Genomic DNA, 15,447 nt, shown 5'->3' with positions numbered 1-15,447 from the left:
GTCTCATATGTGAGACTGTATCTTTTTTTGCTAAGAGTTCAGTAGGGTGATGTTAATTTTTTGCATGAAAAAGAACTCAATAAACTCACATATATAGAAATTGCATGAAAAGAATAGTTGGTTTATCCATTTTATATCAGCTATCTTAAAAACCCGAGTTACAGCACTAAAGGCCAAAATTGTCTACTTATTCCAAATCTGAGACATTAATTTTCTGATTCATCTAAGTTCTTAGCATTTTTATAGCACTTTCTAGATTCAAAGAAAATGCCTACTGTGTCTGTGATTGGCAATATTGGCAATATTTAACATATAAAAATTCTTTCCAGATGGGTATCAAGTAAAGAGAACTAAAAGAACACAGAATTAGGAACCATAAAAAGCTAGGTTTCAGTGACTTACTGAGCATTACACAGAAATGCTCCAGCAAAGGGACTCAAATGGGGAAGCACTCAACTACTTCAATCATGTACTTCGTGCATTGTCTTGTGGATCCTCCTGTTTTGATTCTACTCCTGTCTCCAAAGATCTCCAAGGATCTTATATTTCCCTCCACTTTTCAGAGGTGCTGAGGACTTGCAAATCTCAGAGTTTTGGTGTTTCAACATCCCTTAAACATCAACAGGTTTGTTAACTTGCCTAAATAAAAACGAGGTAATAGGTGACTGGACTGACAATGCCCTACTTTAAAACTTTTTAATGAGAAAACTAAAATTAGTCACTACTTTATGCCAATTAAATGACCAATGGGAGCATCAAAAACCATGTGGTAACTTTTCATTTTACAACAGTATGCAGTCCCAAAACTGTGTCTGCTTGAAACAATTTCAGTACCTACAAAGCTACTTTCAAAATTATTCTATTCATCCTGATACAGCTTGCTTTTAACACGCAAAATGAAAAAGTACTGGCATTCTTTCTTTCTTTTTTTCCTTTTTTTTTTTGTACACAAATTTGAATCATTTTTTCCACTCTCAAATGAGTTTTTTGGGGAATATGATTGTAAATCATTCATTTAAAGAAAACATTTCCATAGATGGCCAAGTCACCCCACAGCTGAAATGCATCCACACAAAAACTAAAAATAAAGCAGGAATTACGCATCCAACTAACGTAAGTGTTATCTATTACAAAGAGCAAAAAGAATGTAGCTTACAGTGATCACAAACTATAGCAGGCTTAAAAGGAAGACCACACTATCCTACATGCTACTAACTGATAACATAAGAGCAAAGATTACAACTACAAAACATGACCATACAGAACCCCCTCAGACGCAGCTCCACGCAAGAGTGTAGTATAACTGGTCACTGTCGTTTACTGTTGATCCAGAAGATTAGCAGAGAAACAGAACTCTACAGTTAGAAATCCGCCGGAAGCCTAAGCTGCATCTCCCACATACCAGCAAGATCCTATCTAGCGCTGTGCTGGAATCCAAGCACGCAGGTCAGAACCTTCGTACAGGTTCCAAAAAACAAATTAACTATTTCTCAAATAATTTATAGACCAATCAGAAGCTGCAGAATGAATTTCTAGAGAACAGGAAATCTTTTCTTAATGTGGCAATATTCACCACCAAAATCCCAACAAATGTGTGACACATTAGGATGAATCTGCAATCAGTTTAAATTGCATGACAACAATAGGTATATAAAGGTAAGAAAAATTTCCCCTTAAAAATATTAATAATGTACCTAATGTATGCAAGACTCTGTCATATTTCTTCTTTGTATTTATCTATATGTGCAAAAAATATACCACTATTTTAGTTTAGGATGGGGAAAATTTTTCTCCTTTACACACAAGCGCTATCTACATAGAAAAACACCTTCTAATGCAGTTAAGAGGGAAAATTCCCTCCCCTTCTACAATTTTCTTCTTCACCCTCAAGTGACATATTATACATAATACCAACTTACACATATCTATACAGAAATAAATGTCTTCATACACTGTTGTATCAGAAGACACCTGGAATGTTTGTAATATTCTAATAAATTGCCAGTTTTAGGAGAGCCCACTAACTTGAACATTTGCTTCACTTCCATCTGCCAAAAAATGTAATACAGTGAGTGTTTGGTGCCTAGATTTATTTCTTGATTCTTATTTGTAACTGAATTACTAAATGTTTTATTAGGAGAATATGCACCTTAAAAAAGTAAGAGTTTTAGAGAGAAACAACTTTTTTAGCATTTTTCACAACATCTGTTTCCCCTTACTCAAGCAATAGACATAATGGCACAAATGGATGTAGCTCAGTGGAGAAAAAATTAAGCGTTTAAAACCATATACAACTAGATCAGTCTGATCTAGTTAAACGAGATTACATCTTGTAAATTCATTTTTATTTCTGCTCTCTAAGTAAGATTCTCAGTGTCTACATTTTCCTTTGTGAAATTATCTACCTGCTCATGAATAGGGGTCCTTTAAAGGAAAGACTTTGCCCACACAACGTACAACTAACCTGTGAAACACACTGCCACATAATGTTATGGATGTCAAAGTACAAATACATTCAGAAACTAAGCTGCAAATTCTCAGAAGAAACATCCTGTCAGAAAACTGTAAATGCTACTTCCATGCTCTGGAAATTGCTGAACTAAAGATGACTGGAATTTGGGAGAGGATAATGGGTGAAGTATTGCTGCATTCTTAATGAGTTCTTATACACTCGCAGTGAGACACCAGCAATCGTAAAAAAATATACTGGAAAAAATATGCTTTTGCTGTGACTCAATGCAGCAGCTCTTATGTTCTTCATGTCAATGGCCACTCCAGTCATCAAGTTCCAAATTAAAGTTTTTATCTGAAATGCAGTCTACTTTATATGATTTTAACTTGTGCATTATACCTATCATTACATATGTATTTTATATATTGGCTGAAGTGTGATGCCAGTTAGAACCATGAACTAACTGGTTCTAACTCATGAAGCCACTGTACACTGTACTGAACCTTCTTGGTACTCTGTAAACTTCTGCTTGCCCACCAGCATCTCTGTATACCTACAATGCTCCATATTATCCATACCTACATTAACACATTACAGCAATATGAACAAAGTCTGGGAGAAATTAAATGAAAATTAATGAAAAATGGCTAGTAAAAATTTTACAAAATTAATAAAGTTGCTCTAAAGTTCTATCAATAAAACACATTATATTGTCTTGCAAATGAAAACGCTTACAATGTACCCACATTCACAAAATGCAATAGTGTTAGTCATCTTCCAAAAGAAATAATTTTGCTGAATTATTTAAAAAATTCTTTTACTGATCTGAAGTCATTTTTGCAACAATGCAAGTCCACAAGGAGACGTTTCTATAAATATAACCTGTACTTTCTGAATACAGGAACTGATGCTTCCTCTGAAAAGATCACAGTAAAGATAGAGCTCTATGGACCTGGGAACATGGGAAAATTCTCAGAGAGCAGAACAGCTGGAATCCAGTGTAGAAAACTGTGTTGCTCAACTGGATCGGACATCAGTTCCCATAAACAAAAGAATACAGCTATAATTTCCTGTGTAGTTTTGGAATATAAATTAAATGCAAGTATTATAAAATTATATGTTTAAAAAATCCAATTATTTCTGAAGAAGACGATTACACTAAATAGTAGGAGTCAAGTACAATTTTGACTGACATTAAAATGTCGTCCTTTTAAAAGTGCAAAAACCCAATCAAATCAATGACACACACCAAAGTAAAATATATGTTAGGAGTCACTTAAGGAACACAAATTCTGCAGAAATTAAACTTAGTTCCTGTGAGGTTTCACTCCTCTCATGTAAATAAGGACTAGCATCTTTAACCTGAAACAGAGTTAGGAATCAGAATTTTTTATTAGTTTTCAAAATTTTAAGAGAAAAAAATAAAGCAAAACCTGAAAGAATTGAATGGCATTAAAGGTCTATCTTTTTAAACAAGGACGCAAAACAACTACGTGATGTCATGCAATAAAAATTAAATAGAGATTAAAAATCATTAGCGAAAATATTAATCTGTGGAAGCCAATTGCAGGTTTCTACCAACACTAATTACAAAAATTCCAAAAGAATTTTGATAGGCTAAATCATAAAGAAGTATAAATCCCTGCGCTTCAGGGAAAGATTAAAAGGTTGAGCCAAAACAAATGCTACTGTGATAGGGTGCAGTCATTTATGAGTACTTTTGCAGGGAAGGAGGAAACATTCCTAAGTTATAAAACATTAGTAATTAGATTGCTACACGATTAGTGTGGCAGCTTCTAAGGTTTCTAAAACATAGCATTCTACATTACATTATTACAATTATACTGGTTAAAAACAATAGCAGCATGTGCTTTAACCTTGCAATCTTGATAGGTGACTGTTGGAGTTGACTTCCAGAGGTTTTATGACTGCAGGATACTCAGCATAGTGTGAACGGCCGTAAATAGTTTAAACATCACTCAAAGCTACCAAAAGATATCCACAGCTGAACTACAAACCAAAGTGGAGGAACTCACGTACACAGTACATCGTTTGCAGTCAGCAAAGTTCAGATCTCCCTAACCTCTTGGGTTATTTTTCTCTTGTTTTAGAAAAAACAAAACGTTTTAAATTTACAGACTGTTATAGGTTTCTTAGTAGTCAGCCCTGGGCCAGTTATGGGAAGATTATTTTCACGTAGAAGTAACAGAAGTAAACTAAATTTAAGTAAAGCATTATGCAAGATTCCAGACTAAATCTTACCTTGTTTTCACCAACAACAGGCTTAGAAATCAATTAGGTATAAGAGTATAAAAAGGAGTGAGCACAGGCCAAATGACTGCTGTGCAGAAGGTATCATTGCCAGATCAAAATACGGAATTCCTCACTGCATTCCTTGACCATGTGTCCTGTAGACTTTTTTTTTCTAGTTTTGCTTGGTGCATGGGCAGAAAAAGTTAAGCAGACTGAAAATTCATGGCTGACAGAGATGTACAGGGATGATGAGAATGGCAGGGAGAAGTAACTATTGATGGATCTGCAATTTATTGTTACTTAATAGAAAGAAAAAAAATGTCCTATTAACTTTCCTTAAAAACGCAAAACTCAAATAAAAGTAACCAGGAATGCATTCCCTTCCCACTCCACAGAAGTATTCCTTTATCAGGATGATTTAGATGAAAATAAAATACACACTGATGGAGATAAAAGCTCCAGTGGACACAAGCGATTAAGCATAACACCTGCTCTTTTCGTACAATCTCAAAATGATGTTGAGTCCATACATTTTCCCCACTTATTTCCACACTTTTTAGCCTGTTCACCATAACTTCCATGTGACTTTTTCAGCTCAGTTTCACATCACAGATTTTTTGAATTAAGAGCTTTTTCCCTCCAGAATGACTTTTCCAACTCACACCATGAGGTGAGTTGAACCATGAGTATGAGGGGACACCTCTACAAAACAAAAGCCTAGTATATTACACAATATAATTTTGAATTCAAAACCTGCAGAGGGAATCATTAGAAATGACTACTTTGACTTTTCAGGAGCATCCTTCAGCAAATAGTACTTGTAAGTACTCCATAATTGAGAAGGCTGCTTATTAGTTCTGTAGATCTAACCCATGCTGTGCCACTGTGAATTGCTTTGGATGAGTTCTTTTACCTTGGTTATCCTATCCCCAGCAAAGGCAACTGGAAATTGTATTTCCCTGCCTGCAATGCATGAATAACGCTTACTTTGACCCACCTCTCAGAGGTAAAGGATAAGTTACATTCATCAAACGCTTTGAAAATTCAAAGCCCTAAAAACATACTTTTTACTAGAACCTGTGAAAACACCCACTTCTTAGTGTATGTTGAAAATGGTATGGTATAATAAAACAGTAAATGTACAATCTGCAGCTAAACAGATAGCTTTTCATGTACGGGAAAGAGCCAGTGGCATGTTTCAGCAATGTACTTTCCAAAGTCTTTGTATCACCATGAAGCACATGGCTAAGAATCAACACAATGAGATCAGACTGAAGTTCCTTGAGTTACACAGTGATCTCATTTATCTTTGTTTTTGGAAGACAAGGTTAGGTAGGCTATATTTTCATATTAACATCTGCAGAACATTCCAAAATCCTGGCATAACCAATGACATGCAAGTTCCAGGTCTTGTGATTTATCTTTCTCTAGTACACATAAATTAGAGTGCGTAGATGGAATCCTTTCACTTCAACTGAAGTATATAATGTAAAATAGTTTTAGTTGACAGATCTTTTTCTTCACCTGTTTTTTTAAATTAATTTACAAGTCATTATGATTTTATTCAGCATAAATCCATAAATATATTCACAGACATTCTCCACTCATCTATTTGGCAGAAATTAAGACAGGAAACAGCTGAATAGGAACTATAGTGCATTTGCTTATTAAATCTCTGAGTTCAATAGGCAAAGCTATATATAATAATAAATATTCAGTAAGAATAAAAACAATGCATGTATACATGATAGGTACGATTATAAAGCACATAGGCTTTCCTGAAGTTCAATCATATGTTTCCACTACTTAATTCCTACCACAAATGGGTGGAATCTGTCCTTTCCTTCAGGCAGGCCAACACTGTTCAAGTTTGTCTAGTCAAATAATTTCACTGCAGCCTTTTCATGTGAAGTTGAAACTATTCATATGTACGTGTAACTCATAATGATTTTTGTTCAATTATGTTCTTAATTTGATGGCTTTAATATTCCAACTGGGAAAAATAAAAGCTTAAACAAACACATTTGTCTAAAATTGAACTTTACCATAGTGTTCCATGCAATACAGGGAAATAAGAAACAGCGTATTATTCCATCATATTTCCCAGCAGAGTTGCACATCAAAATACCTTCCCTTGCAGTTTATACAAAGGCCAAATACAGAGATAAATGCACAAAGTATGACATTAACCATACTGGAGCTATTAATGGGATAAATGCTGCAGTCAAAGACCCTCTGAAGATAAAAGCATCACTCTCTCCCGCCTCTGGAACTTTGCCCAAATCACAGTCATGTTTTCATATTTGTCAGCTATTTTTCCTGTAATCAAAGGGTTTCCTTTATAATAGTAAATAAAAATTAAGTGTTCCTTCTGTGCTTCAAAGTAAAATGATTTCAGTAATCATGCACACAATTAAGTTTGCATCTTTCTAAGGAAAGATTTACTGCTTCAATTTCAATTCAAAAATTTGTATCGTTTCAGAGTTAGAAACACTAGGACATGTAATTACACAAAAATGAATTTCTTACAAGTGAATTGGTTGCTTTTTCTAGTATCTAGCTTTATGTTTGAGAAAAGCCATATTTACTAGTTAATTCTCAGAGAAAGAGGCTTTATAATGTAAATATATATGGAGTAAAATTGCCTTCTACACTAAAGCAGTGTTAAATTTAAATTCTTCAATTTAATAACTTCAATTTTAAATGTTAACGAGAGTTGGCCTTAAAACCCATTCTGCAGGAAAAAAAATTGAGCTAGAAAGGACAGTTATGTCAATCATTGGTTTGACAGACTGGCAGTTATGTCAGTTATGACAATCTCGGGTCTTATACACAATCCAAAGAGTTTCTGTACAAATCCCAGCTATTACTGTCTGAACTAGAACCAAACTTTAAGCAAGATATCTGGTCTAGTTTTAAAAATGGCAGAAGCTTTGCACAGGAACAAGTTACAGTGAAACAAAGAGTTACTATATATCGGAGCATCCATGCCAACAATCCGCGCACTCATTCGCTTGAATTTGTCAAGCCCATGACAAATCCAAGGTAGTTTACATCCTCTGGGAATTAAGCTCATTCAAATTACTTGGTGTTTGCTGAGGGCTAACTGGGCAGATGGGCCATCAACGTAAGTGAGCTGGCATACGGTAAACTCCTACCACGCCGTAACTATTTTTCCTGAGCCCATACTACAGTGAGGTAAATGATTTCATTGGTAATACCCTATCACACTGAAGATTCCTTCCACTGAAGAGTCAAAATTCAAAATTAGTCACTTCTAAATGTTTCACTTGATTAAGAAGGAGATTAAGCTTCTTAACTTGCCTAACAGCAAGGGGATTTTGCTGTATCTCAAATCAGCTACTCTCATGAGTGAACCTAAAAAGCTGGCTCTGTTTTGCTGCTGCACAAGACACTCAAAATGCGGCTTCTTGCTCTGTTGGGAAGAGGGATACAAACACTAGAAAGCGTTCAGGCCCACAAAGACAACGCTTTCTTCAGCCAAGCTAAGAACGGCCGTTACAACCTTTGGTGTCCAAGGTAAGTCTTGCTGCAGCCACTGCCCAAGGAAGTTGGCTGCCTCAAGGCAAAGCTGAAGCATCAGAGAGAAGATACAAATGCTGGAGTTCCAAAGCTCACCTCATTTTATGCCATGTTTCATCCTACCACGACTGCACATCAAGTTAAACGATATGCTTAACTGGTATTCCTCACGGCCTAACTAACCTATCTGTTAAGAAGAAAGAAAAGTGCTGCTGGCATATAGTAGCCCTTCAAATCTCTTTTGGATTCCTTTTCCACATACTGCAAGAGCGAGCTATTTTCCATCCTCCCACTCTCACCCAGAAGCAATGTCTGCTTGTCACTTAGATAGCTGTTCAAGAGGGATATAAGTAGTAACAAGTTGTCGATTTCAATATTTAATTTATTGCCAAGAGTAGAAGCAATAAGCAGAATTCTATTTGACTACAAGCAGTCAGCAGATTAAATACCACCACAAACAAGCCGGTCCCCTTCAAGCGTAATTGAACCACACCTGATAGCTCTTTTGCTTTATGCTGCAAGCCTTTACATAATGAATGCCTAATGCAGCTGCAGTTTCTCTACTTCGGCCTAGATACCTAAATCACTTGACAGAATACAGTTGAACTGTTTCTTGCTTGCTAACTCTTCAACCTTTTTATTGTTATTATTAGCAAATTTGGAGTAGACTTGGTGACACACTGTGACCAATGCTAATCAAGCTGGCAGAGGCAGGGTGTTCTCTCTCACATACACTTTTTTTCTGAGCCTGCAATCTCAGCTGAAGTCAGTACCCTCCTTTGAGCTACAAGCATGAAAGGACTTCTCAGGTCTCGGAGACTTGCAGCAGGTATCCAAGTGTGCAGATACAGGGCTTGGAGGATGCACACTATGCATTTTGAAAGGAATTAGCAGCAGCTACACACCTCTCAGACCCAGAGCTTCTGTGAGGCAAGTTTGATGTTAACCAACCTCCAAAATTGAGACTATTTACAGGTACAATTAATTAAGCTTTGAAAATTCCTTTCAAAGTCAAGAGTGCCTCTTAGTACCAACACAGCAAAAGATTACAGTTTAAAAGTGTTAGCTTTCTCATGATTTCTGGAAGTTGTATCAGTTAATAGAAACTATTTTTGGTCTCAAACCAAATGAAATTTATTTGAAACCGCTTCTTGTTAGATGTATATCTCAGTACTAACTGTACATTTTAGTAATAAACATGAACCTTTTGAGCTGAAATTCCATTTATTCACAACAAGCTCTCCACAATTCACGAAACAAAAAATACATTAAATAAAGCCCATTTTCACAGGTACCTAAGGATTTTGATTAATGCCAAGATCTTTAATTTTATTTGCAAAATAAATACATGCCATAACCATGTATATAAGCAAATAAATACTAGCTGTTTTCAATCTGTAGAAATTTTCTGTAAATTTGATATGAAGACAGATTCAGTATTGCTAATGATATATACTTTTCAGTCTAGTTTTAGGAAAACGAACTTGAGGTACATACAATCTGTACACGCTTGTCTAATTCCAGCAATTAAATCAGTCAGATACAAATAGGGGCAAAGTGAAAACAGAAGTGCAGTATTGATGGCGCATCGCCAGTAGCTCCTCTCCTTTAAATTGAGCTCTTTTGTTTGAGCTCCCCTGTCGATCACTGCTGGAATAAAATGCCTAGACGAGTTTCAAGCCTTCAGGTGCTCTATAGGCCAAAGTCAATATTTTAAATACCACCCCAAAACACCAACAGCATTATTAACCTACGATTTCATCAGGAGTTTCAGGATATTTGTTAATTTTCTTTCACACCTCCTTTTCCAGAGTCACGCAGCGACATGCAAAGCTCGCCTGCTGCATTAAATGAAGTGGGCTGTTGGAGATACAGCCACTTGAACAATCAGGCTACCATGTTCCTCACCACCGTTAGGTTATGAAGGGGGTGAAGATATTAATCAGTATACTGCATTACGTACTTTCCTAATCATATGCAGACAAAAGAGGTTTGCATTAAACAACGCTCTTAGTCTCCTACAAAAATACATATGGAAAAATGTTTTTTTGGCCACTGTTGCTACTCGATCATTGCCAGCAGCTAAGAATATAGCAAGATTCTTAGCTCATGAATACTTGACCAAACTTTCTGGTAGCTTTCCTCAAACTAGAACCACTATTTTCTTTTTTTTCTTTTTTTTTCCTTGCGATGGAGCTTCTGCCAACCAACTTTCTTTTGTGAAACTACCAGTCCTCAAGATAGTGTGACAGACTGCTCAGACCAGCTTAAAAGAAAAAAAGCCCATGTTGATAGGATTATGACAGCACCAAGCCTGTAGCTCTCTATTCCTGTTGGATTTTTGATGCCAGCAGGGTGCCCCTAAGAGAAAAGTATTTCTTTAAACTCCCTGGGGGAATGGCTCGCAGGAAAGGAACACTTTAAATCAGATTTGTCCACTGAATCACCAGTACTAAAAGTCTGCTCAAACACTATAACAAACACATGAAGTACAGCACAGCCAAGTAACTTTATAAATCAGATCGTTTTCATTTCCTGAATTCATAACCACAGTGATGCAATAATGGAAACTTTTGTATGTTTATAAGTTAGATGACCCACAATCGTTCCCTGCAGTAAGCACTAGTAATTTCTGACTATTAAAATAATTGTTATATTCTATTGCTATGGTTTGCTTAACATTCTAAGCCAGTTTTCTATTTAACAAACTGTATTACATTGGCAGCAAGATTTCTTACCTTAGCCAATGGTATAGGATGTGATTAATTTCTAACATTCTTTTTAGAAGTCAAAATAAACATCTACTCAATTTTCTTTGTTTGCCATCTCAACATCCTAAGCAGGCTGGCCTTCTCACAAATTCATGTTGGTTGTGCCTAATTAACTTTTTTCTGTTAAAAATGTTTGAATTACATCCAGTTAAACTCTTTCCCTTCAAACTCTCATTCATCTAACATTAATCCCCAATTATTATATTTCATTTAAATGACAATCCCACATTATTATTTTAAATTAAACTTTCAATTAAAACAGATTGTTCAGAGTTACAATAAAAGTCCTTGATGTGGCAACTGAAGACAGAAAAAATGAGGATACTCTTTACAATACTCCATATACAAAGTACCGTACAATAGGATTGGATCTTAGGACACTGCCACATCTGAGCAGGAAAGCTAACATGTAAGGTCTTGGAATATTTAGAGGGATTGCTTTGGGATACTACTTTGTAATCCTTTACTTCTTTTTAAGTTTCTGTCATCTCAGTATTCTTGCACTGGTTAGATGTAGAATTTAATTTGCTTTCTCAGCTTCCACCATAGATGCTTCACCTACGCAATTAGCAAAATGGCTGAAAATATATCTTGCGGATTTTCTCAGAGAATGTTCCTCTCAAGTAAAACAAATCCATACATTTCTAGAGTAACACACAAACTAGCTGTGCAACATTTGATTCTGTTCTGTACACCACAATCTAATATTCACCTATTTGCTTCACACCTTCAATATAGTAACTGCTTTTCAGAGACTTGAAGACAACCTATGATCTCTTGAATGACAGATCAAACTACATATGTATCTTTAAAGCAAAATAACCACAGAATGGCTTGCTGGAAGGAACAACCACATTATGAGGCTCTACAAATGAGATGCAATGAAGTTCTGTCTACACAATCTGCTTCATCCATTTCTTTCATAATTTACCTTTTATCTTCACATCCTATGTCTCATACTTAATTTGCTTAATTGGCTGAAGTCTAGTGTGGCCTCCAGCTGTCTAGACCATTGAACAAGGAATGCAATTCTGCACTAGCTCAAGTACACTGTCCCAATTTCTACTCTTGCATCTTCAGATTAGCACTTATTCACATTGCTTTCTAGTTTGTCTTTGTAAGGTATTTCCTGTTCTACTTGTTTTAATTGCCTATCTTTTAGTCTATCCAAGAATTACCTGACTACCAGCATATTTAACACAAATATACATCTGTTTTGACCACTTAAGTTTTTTTGTGGCTAGATCTTCCACCATTCTGCTCTTTTATTTCTTTTCTGTTCTTTCATTTCACTTACAAGGCATATTTTATGTTCTTCCATGATTATTAATTTTCTTAGGCCAGCCAAGACTATTGTGTTATTGCATATACAATGCCTCAGTACAACTAAACAAGTACATCCTTCTTTCTCTTTTCTTCCACATCGTACATTTTCTTCATTACAGTTACATGACCCCAGTTTCATCTCAACTTTTCCATCTACAATGTCTGCTGAAAATTTAGTATGTGTAAGTTAATTTTCTAGACATAGTTCTCTGTAGCACTAACATAAATACTCATTTAACCCTGATGTCTAAGAAGCCTGATGACTGTACAACATCCATTGTTACAGGTGTTGATTTTCTCAGTCAAAACAAACTTTCTTATCTTAGTTCCTAAAGAATTTCATTTGTTTTTCCACTTCATAATGCGTAAAATATATTTGGGCTGTGTACTTGTGGCATTCGGTGTATGATCCAACATTCTCATGGCTTCGGTTCACAATTTAGATCTACCAATAAGTACTTTGAAATGCCAGTCACTGAACCCTTAAAAAGGATTCTGTGATAAGGATCTAAGTCAAATTAGTTGTCTCACTCTGCTTCTCTCTCTCTCCAGCAGAAGAGAGACTTGGTGAGCTAAGAAACTTTATCTGTCTGTCCCCCTAGGAATTTGGCACAGGGGAGGTGTCTCCAAATATACTAAACCTTTGAATTTTGTGAAAACGAACAACTGTGAAGAGGACTGTAATCCCATTAATGGACCCACTCACGAAAAGGATGCAGCCCTAATTCCACCTTCATTAGAAACTGGAGAATCCACCCAGGAACGTAACAGAGTAACACTTCAACCACGGCAAAGCCTCAGACAACGCACAGATCACCTGCAAGCCTCAAGTCCATCCTGCAGCTCATGGAAGACTTCTTTCCAGTTTTTCTCCTCCTCTCCCTTTTAATTTAGCATCTGAGGACTGTGCATCTCCCTTCTGTTTCCACCCTTTTTGTCTGCTTATCTATATTGTTTAATAATTTGAAATGTTATTTTCTTGGATTTGTATATCCATGAAGCCAGTTACCCTTCTGTAAGCCTCTCCTTCCATTACTAAGCAGTAAAACCTCAATCAAGTTTTTAATCAGTTTTCTTTCTGCTTATTTTTTCCTTTTGATGATATCTGCCAGATCTCTTTATATCCCCTTATCCCAGCTCCCCACAAGTTAGGACTTCTGGTTTATCTAAATTTTCATACTTCTCAATTACATTTACCAGATTTAAAATCCATCCTTACATGTCCCAGAAAACCCATCATTTTTTCTTCCAGACTATTCTTTCTATTTGATCCTTCCCACTCTTCTGTTATCTCCATACATTGTCAACATCTTTTGGACAGCCTGTAAAGGGATTACTCACTTTCATGACATTGTTATTTCTACTTACTTAAAAGTACAAGCTCACCACATGTTAATTGTGCAATCCTCCCCCTTTCAGTTTTAGTCATCTCTTTCTTCTTTCTCCGGTCTCTGCATAAAGTTATTTCCTCTTTACATTTTACATGTTCTCCTTACTAATTTATTTTAACTAAAAATTCAGAGACTACCAGTAAATAAAACTAGCAAGACATGTCCCATGTTTGTTAAGAAAAATATTTCAACCTCTGTCCAGTACTGTATCCAAGATACAAATTATTCTACTGAAGTGATTGGGGAGGAGAGTCTATTTCAAAAAACATTGACTGAAAAAAAGCATGTTTCCACTAATGTAGGCAGAGGTGTAAATCTAAGCACGTTTCTGAATAAGATCAACTAAAATTCTCAAGAGAACCTAGATCATGTACACTTGATCATTAAAAACATCTAAGCATCAGTAGGGAAAGAGGCTCTTGAGCCTTGTATTTTTCTCATGCACAATTACCCTCAGACTTCCAGAAGTTTATCACTTACTTTCAGAGGATCAGTCTTCATATATATATATATGTATGTATATAAAATCAGAAAAAAAAAAATCTCTCTAATCAATCCAAAGAAGACGGGAGACGAAGTGGTATGCAAAAATCTAAGTCTCTAACTCTATATAAACATCACACTTGATCAGACTTGATCAGAAAAATGATGGTATTTGAATTGTAAAGAATCTGGTGAGAAGGAAAAACTGGAAAAATGTTCAAAGTCAGCCTGTGGCAGCACTGGTAAAGCAGTCAATAAAATACAGACTAAAAAACTACACTGATTTGTTGCTGTGTTTTTGTAGTAATTATGAATACTGAAATAGAACTGAAAATAGCAGCCAGCCACAATATTTACCTCAGACTATAATGAATTATTGTCCAGATTAAATCATTACAAAAAAAAGAGATACAAAAATATATTATATTAGAAAATAGGCCTATATTCCATCGCAATTACGCTCACAGTATTTGATGCGGTTCACTACATATAATTGTAATAGCATAGTCCTCTCTAAGAACGGTTTCTTCCAAAAGATTGGAAGGATTTTCAAATGTGAAGGCTCAAACTGAAGTTATAACAGTACTCCTAATGATTTTTGAAAAAAAAATTAAGTCATTTATTTACTTTACAAATATGAAATTTGTAGCCTGATTCAAGCTCAGATTTGGTAAAGTGATGGGATAGATTTATCTGGAGTAGTCATTTGATTACTCAAGTGAACAAAATCTAAGATCTCAACAGCCTGCAGCCCATATTATGGCACTTAAATAAGAACAGAAGACTTAACATTTTAAGAACATAGTGGCAATGAGACACGAGGTTCCCCAGCTCTCAAGGGAACCACCTATGAACATGGGGGACACGGGGCTGGAAGCAGCAGCTACGAAAGCCAGCATACAGAAAAGCATTCAGACAGTAAAAGAGCTTGCCTGCCTGAAACGTCGAATCAAGAACAGTTTCGGGATACAAAACACTGTTGGCATGCACGTCCTCTAGCTTTGAATATTACTATCATCCTCTGAATTTTCTTTGAATTAAGGGGTGACTCCCAGTGGCAGCTTTTCAACATTCAAAGCTTTATTTAGTTGAGATGATTTCCATGTATGTTTTTAAGGCATTTTAAGTCCCCTGAGAAAAAGCTGCCAAGTAGACTAGCCTGAGCTATAATCTGGGCTCTCTACTATATGGAAATACAGACAACTCCTACATGGATAACTGACCTTCT

At 35.9% G+C, this 15,447-nt stretch overlaps 1 protein-coding gene across 4 annotated transcripts in view; it reads right to left on the bottom strand.

Annotated features, from left to right (window-relative positions):
- ARL15 (ADP ribosylation factor like GTPase 15) overlaps positions 1-15,447 on the bottom strand; it is a 219,962-nt gene that overhangs the window by 27,817 nt on the left and 176,698 nt on the right. The window lies entirely within an intron of this gene.

The sequence above is a fragment of the Rhea pennata genome, chromosome Z (assembly GCF_028389875.1).
Source record: "Rhea pennata isolate bPtePen1 chromosome Z, bPtePen1.pri, whole genome shotgun sequence".
NCBI classification, from domain to species: Eukaryota; Metazoa; Chordata; class Aves; order Rheiformes; family Rheidae; genus Rhea; species Rhea pennata.
This window is presented reverse-complemented; position numbering and strand designations above follow the sequence as displayed.